The sequence below is a fragment of the Mus caroli genome, chromosome 10 (genome assembly GCF_900094665.2).
Source record: "Mus caroli chromosome 10, CAROLI_EIJ_v1.1, whole genome shotgun sequence".
Classification (NCBI taxonomy): Eukaryota; Metazoa; Chordata; class Mammalia; order Rodentia; family Muridae; genus Mus; species Mus caroli.
In genome coordinates this window covers 51,956,344-51,963,713 of record NC_034579.1, presented here as the reverse complement: position 1 = coordinate 51,963,713, position 7,370 = coordinate 51,956,344, and the positions used below count along the sequence as shown (strand labels likewise).

Sequence of the window (7,370 nt, the reverse complement as noted above, 5' to 3'; positions counted from 1 at the left end):
TGGGACCTCATGAAACTGCAAAGCAAGGCAAAAGACATCGTCAATAAGACAAAAAGACCACCAACAGATTGGGAAAGTATCTTTACCTATCCTAAATCATATAGGTTTGTCCTAAAGAAGACAGAAAAATTGGCTGGAATGGAGTGTATTCATTTCCCATTCTCTCACCCTTCTCAAAACTTATCCAGAGAGACCCTGAACAAAGAAGTGAATGTGGAAGCTTTTGAATTTATTTTGTTTTTTTTTTTTCTAGAATTGTTAATTTAGAAAAATCTGGCATTACCTTGAAATGGGCTTAATGTTTCCTATTGTCCACTGGGAAGAAGGATCAAGAAGAGAGTGACATGGCTCCTCCTCCCTAGCGTGAACACTGCCATCTGCTTTCTTCCATATATCCTAATAAATATACTACTTCCATTATTATTTTTTAAGACAAGGTTTCTCTGTGGAACTCTGGCTGTCCCAGAACTCTCTCTGTGGATTAGGCTGGCCTCAAATTCAGCGATCAGTCTGTCTCTGACTCCTGAGTGCTGGGATTAAAGGCATGCACCACCATCACCCAGTAATTTCCACTATTTAAGCCAAGTGCTGTTGGTTTTACTGTGAATTTGTTTGTGCACATAATTCATGTACCTGTAGGACATGGTTGTTTTGAAAAATGATTCATTGTAAGCATTTTAAAAACTCATAAGATTACATTTAAATGAGTCAGCACTGTTACAAGGTGCTAGAAGGTGGTTTTAAGTGAGCTTTTTATTGGCTAGAACAGGAAGTCTCAAGAAAGAGAGCCTTTTTGTACTTAAAATCTCATTCTGCAGGTGATGCCATTTATAAATTATGGTTTGAGACATTCTGTTATCATTCTCCTAAAGATTTCCAGGTAAGAAAGTTCATTTTGTATAATTACCTCAATACAGTGGGGAATAATGAGTGAGGGTCTCATCATGTGGAATGATGAATTCCAAACTCCTATATGAAAACACCAATCATGACATTCAGATCCACACTCCCTTGTGTCGATTCTGTTTGTCACCCCATTCCTGCCGACTCTATGCTCATCTGCTGGAACCCCTGATCCCACAGATTAAGGGGGGCTGACTAGACCCGGTATGTGGCAGAATGGCACCTGAACAGGAACCCCCAGACAGTAACAAATTCTGCTTCAATATCCCAAATATCTGTGTAGATGGGGGATAAAAAAATAACACCGAGGTCTGAAGACAAGCACATCTTGCTTGGAGAAAATCTGATTGGAGAGAAGGCACCAGAAACCGTATTCTGTTGGATTACATGTAAACACAAAATGGAGAGACTTTCATAGTGAAGCAGGCACTTCAATATCATTTTATAGACATACCCCATGGACAGGAGATGGCCTTGTTCTTGACCCTCTGCCTCCATATCTTTACAGTGTAGTGTACTGTACCTGATGCAGGGAGACAAGGGCCCACACAGCAGCAATTAAATAGGGCAAGAGAATGAACAGTGCAGGCTGTTGGGTCTGCTTTCCTTCTCCCCCACACAGTGGCAGTGCCTCACAAATGGCTGTTTATCAAGTTGGAAGTAAAAATTCAAGACTGAGTCCTAAAAGGTCCAAGCAAATACATTGTTCCTGTCTATGTTCTTCAATCAGGTGGTGTGGACATGTCTTGGGGGAGGGACATGACACATCTGTCCATCTTTCGAGGTGATGACAGTGGGCGCAGTGTGGCTGGTCCTCTCCTAGAGCTGCAACACTTTTAGAGCAATGGAGACTAGAGTCGCCAGCATGATGTGGGGATCCTGGTTGATCTTGGCAACGTCCTTCTCGTAGCTATCAATATGTAGCCAGTTGGTAGCCCCTGCACTCCCGGTGCCACTCAGTTTGAAGATGATCTGAGAATCATCTGAAAAAATAAGTCTCAAGCCCTGGTTTTTTGAAACACTTTCATCTACTAGGTCACTATATTCAAAGTTAACAGCTTTCTCCGCAGTGTAGAGTTTATCATTTGTTGAGAACTGCTTCCCCGCAAAGGAGTGATCCAGCATCAGGGACATCAGGTCCTTCATTATTTTGCTTGCACCCTCAGCTTCCACCTTCCCATAGTCATACCTGGTACAGAAGTTCTGACCAAACTTCTGCCAGTGGTCTTTGAAGATGTCCTCCACACTCTGTTTGCAGGTGGCCAGAATGGAGAGTTAGGCCAGGGCAGTCCACAGTCCATCTTTCTCTCATATGTGCTCTGAACCAGACCCAAAGCTCTTCTCTCCACAGAGGGACAGCTTGTTTGTATCCATAAAATTTCCCCCAAAACAACTTCCAGCCAATTGGGGTCTCATACAAAGTGATCTTTTGACATTTGTTACCCTGTCCAGAGCACCACTTGTGGGCATGCTGTGTGCAAGACCACAGACCCCATCTGTTGTAAATATGAAATGCTGACTATGTTGGCAGTGATGATAGCCACAGAGTCAGAAGGATTCACAAAGAACCTGTGCTTGCCCAGAATCATGTTCTGATCCCCATCACCATCAAAGGCAGTCCCGAAATCATGCTCTCCTGACTTCATGGTCTCCACCACCTCAGCAGCATAGGTGAGGTTGGGGACAGGGTGGTGGGCTCCAAAATCCTCCAGGGGAACACAGTTCTCCGCTGAGTTTGCCCGGGGCACCAAGTTCTTCACAGAGGATCTTCTTTAGGTATGGTCCCACAACTCCATGCATGGAGTCTGTGCAGCTCGTCAATATGTTTGGACCGGAGAGAAGCTTCGTCAGCGAAATCTTCGTTGAAATCGAAGATGTTTCTCAGCATTGTGGCATTCTCCACTGAGTCCACAATCTCCACTGTGAAGGGTTTGAACTTGTTTCAAACTGCGGTTTTCCAGAACACTGAAGTCTACCTTCAGATCAGGGCAAATGGCAGGTTCTTTGATTGTCTTGCTGACTTGGAAAATTCTACCAGTGATTGCTTCTGGAGCAGGACCTCCATTAGAAATACTGAATTTAATTTCAAAATCTCCTTTGGGCCCTCCTGGATTGTGGCTGACTATCAGAATGATCCCACCAATGGCTTTGGTTTTCTTGATGATGCAGGATACAGCAGAGGTAAAGAGGACTCCATTCTGTCCAATAACCAGGAAAACAATCCCATTGGCTGCAGCGTTAAGTATGATGAGCTGGATGTGCCTCTGTCATGTAGAGGCGGCCATCTCGCCCACAACCAGCTTGGCCTCCTGCCTCAGCCACGGATCCACGGTGAAGACTGCTCTGGATCAAATTTTCCACGTAGTTGGCGTTGCTCTGGAACACCTTCACTCACTTCTGCAACCTGCTGGTGCCCAGCTACTGATTTGGGTATGCCCGTGTCTTCACTTTCAGGATCTTAACCATGGTGGTGGTTGGCTGCTAGGCAACAGTGGCTATTGCTTTGGCTGCTTCAGAGGGATCCTTAATTTTTCTTAATAAGTAGATAACCCTTGATAAACTGTTTACATAAGAAAAGGGTAAAGCAGAGACTGAAGCAATGACCATTCAGAGACCTGGGGATCCATCCCATAAACAACCACCAAACCCAGACACTATTTTGGATGCCAACAAGAGCTTGCTGACAGGAGCCTGATATAGCTGTCTCCTGAGAGGCTCTGCTAGTGCCTGACAAATACAGAAGTGGATGCTCAGAATCATCCATTGGTCAGAGCACAGGGTCAATGAAGGGACTAGAGAAAGTACCCAGGGAGCTGAAGGGGTTTTCAGCCCCCTAGGAGGAACAACAATACGAACTAACCAGTACCCCCCAGAGCTCCCTGAGACTAAACCACCAGCCAAAGAAAACACATGGTGGGACTCATGGCTCTAGCTGCATATGTAGCAGAGGATGGCCTAGTTGATCATTAGTGGGAGGAGAGGCCCTTAGTTCTGTGAAGGTTCTATGCCTTAGTATAGGGGAATGCTAGAGCCAGGAAGCATGAGTGGGTGGGTTAGTGAGCAGCAGGAGAGGGGGAGGGAATAGGGGATTTTTAGAGGGGTAACAAAGAAAGGAGATAACATTAGAAGTGTATATAAAGAAAATACCTAATAAAAAAATCTAGAAAGAAAAAAAGAAAACACCAATCACATTTTAATATGTACAGGTCCTTTCTCTGAAGAGTCAAATGCCCTTTTGATTCTTGGTAGTCAAAATACATTTTCCTCATGGTAGATCTACTCAATTTCAGCTTATTAAATGCTTGTTACCATTGAGCCATATCCTGTGGTTGCTGATAGAAAGACAGAACAATTTTGAAATGTGAGTCTAACAGTTCAGTGATTCTGAAAGTTTTATGTGGCAAAGAAGAATGGTGGGGGGTTGTTTGAGAATATATTTCTTTTCATAGGTACCAATGTAGCCAGACTTTGAAGAGACCATTGGTCGATCTTTTACCAAGTATTCTTGGAGAATTCTATGTAGAATTTCTAGGATGGGATCAGACTGACCAGGTTCTGATGTCTGGGTTACCAACTCTGTGATCAAGTGTATGCTTCTAACTCCTAAGTCACTACATCTTTATTTTTCTTATCAGTGAATTTCCTTTCTTATAGAAGTTTGGATTTCTATTGCTGTGAAGAGACACCATGGCCAAGGCATCTCTTATAAAGGACAACATTTAGTTGGGGCCGGCTTACAATATCAGAGGTTTTGTCCATTATCAAGATGGTGGGAAGCATGTCAGCATGCAGGCAGCTGGAGAAGGAGCTGAGAGTTCTACATTTTTATCCACAGGCAGCAGAAAGGGACTGTGTTCTACACTGGGCATAGCTGGAGCATACAAGAGACATCAAAGCCTGCCTCCACAGTGACACACTTCCTCTAAGAGGGCCACACGTATTCCAACAAGGCCATACTTCCTAATAGTGTCACCTCCTATGGACAAGCATTCAAACGCAATAGGTATGGGGGCCATATCTATTCAAACAGCCATAGTACTGGAGAACAATGTTTAAAAAAATTCCTTAGTAAAGGGCTTTATTAAGACATTGGTCAAGTGAAAAACACCAAAACCAAACAAAAAGCACTACAGGAACACAGACACACTGACCCCCTCACCCCCAAACCAAAGCCAAAACTAAAGAAACAAACCCATTGAGTCTATTTTGTGTTGGCTACAATTATTCTGGTCATGGAGTTGCCCTGGAATATGGTTGATTAAGCCAATAAGATTTTATTGGAGAAAACTGATTTTGCCTTTCCTGGAAAGTACCAACTGCAAATAGCTTCTTGGTATTAGTGGTGGGACTGTGTGCACTTCTCAGTGCTGGGATTTGTTTGATTTTACTTGTGCAAGTTGTGTGAATGCTCTCTCAGTCTCTGTAGATTTATGTGTGTATTAGTCCCATTGTGTTTGGAAGACACTGTCTTTTTATTTGTGTCTGCTTTTCTTGGCCGAGGGGAGGGGGTATGGGGGATGGGTAGAGTGAGTGAGAATGAGAAAGAGAAAAGAGAGAACAGAAGAAAAAAGAATGATGTTGGGTGGGCAGGGAGGTGAGGAAGATCTTTGAGAAGTTGAAGGAGGGAAAAGATTATGATCAAAATTTACTGAATAACAAAATGGTTTCAATAAAAATTAAAGTAAAAAGAAATTATCTAAGTGAGTGCTTGTATTAGTATGAACAAACAAATATGGACTCCCTTCACAGTTTTCGTGCAATCCAGTGGGGATGTATTCAAAAGTAGGAAGTCTGTAGATAGCTGAACAATCCGGAAGGAAACAACTATGAAAGGAAAATAATTCAGAATTTAAAACTGTTTAAAGCTAGCCAGGTGAGTTCTAGGGCAGCCTGCTCTACAGAGTGAGTTTTAGAGCAGCCAGGGCTACACAGAGAACCCCTGTCTAGAAGAAACAAACAAAATAAAACAAAACTAAAAGCTGTGTAAAGTTAAAAGGTTTATAGCTGATGAAGGAACATTGCTAAAAGATAGATGAGCCCTGCTGACAAGGAACATTAAGACACCTAGAGCACTTGATGTATTTCACAAAGGAAAAGGAAATCGCTATAGTTTTCCTCATGAACAGCAGGTCATTCAGATATAGTGCAAAAAACATTAACTAAAAAAATTCTAAAATGTCATATGGTGGTTTGAATATGTTTGGCCCAGGGAGTGGCCCTGTTAGGAAGCTGGGCCTTGTTGGAGGAGGTGTATTACTGTGGGAATGTGCTTTTAGACTCTTCTCCTAGCTGCCTGAGGGCAGTCTGCTCTTGCCTTCCTTTGGATGAAGATGTAGAGCTCTCTACTACTCCAGTGCTGTGCCTGCTTGGATGTTGCTATGCTTCCTGTCATGGTGACAATGGACTGAAATTCTAAACCTAGAAGCCAGCCCCAATTAAATGTTGTACTTTATAGGAGTTGCCTTGGTCATGGTGTCTGTTTACAGCAGTAAAAGTCAAACGAAGACATGGCATTACAACAAAACAAACAGCAAACAAGTTCCTGTTCTTTGTTGATATAAGAAAAACATCAATGACAGATATTTTCCAGGGAACTCTGTCATTAAAGAAGAAACAAAAATAAAAGGCTTTGTAGAGTGCACAGATAGGTAGAGTAAGGACATGTCTTGGAGTCACTGTTGTCTTCAAATGCTTTGCATTTACACCAGCAATCATGAACTGTGATTCCATCACATTTTTGTGCACACATGAAGTAATGATAAAATCAAACCAAATTGATATAATCAAACCAAATTGCTGTCTATTATCCTATTTTGGTTACTTAATAATTCCTATAAAGTATTTAAGTTAAGAAATGACTATGATTGTTATTAGAATGCTTTTGTGATGTTGGGTATAGGAATCAATGAAGGTAAATGGAAAAAATCATCAAAAGTTAGTTTACTGGAAAGATGATTTAGTTTTATGGATTGCTTATTCAAAGCTTGGACCCATAGGCTAGGGACCAGATGATGCTTTAGTTGAAGCTAGAAAGCAAACTGATCCTAATTAACTGAATTCTACATTCATATTACTGTCCTCTGTGGGTGGGTGTGTGCATGTGGGTATACATGAATGTGTGTGTCAGAATGGGGACTACACTAATTGTGTAGTAAAGCAGAAATCAAATAATGGTTTGTAACTTACTAGGTAGCTATTTACCTGTCATATTGTAAAGCTTTATAAATATAAAGTAAGTATATCTATGTAATAAATATATCTTACTAATAAGAATATACAACATTTCTGCTCAATTAGTCAAACTAATTTCCTCTATGAGTTATAGCATAAAACCAATGAAAGTGGGTTGGACAGTACTTGCAGAGCCACCTTTACTGTACTGGAAAGTCAGCTGTTTGGTAGAGGCCTAAAAGTCTGCTATCAGTATATTTCCATACTGAGTGTCTAGAGTGGCAAATGTACAACAG

General features: G+C 41.8%; 1 pseudogene; it reads right to left on the bottom strand.

Annotated features, from left to right (window-relative positions):
* Positions 1-1,629: 1,629 nt before the first annotated feature.
* LOC110302682 lies at positions 1,630-3,384 on the bottom strand (annotated as a pseudogene).
* Between the last annotated feature and the right edge of the window lie 3,986 nt (positions 3,385-7,370).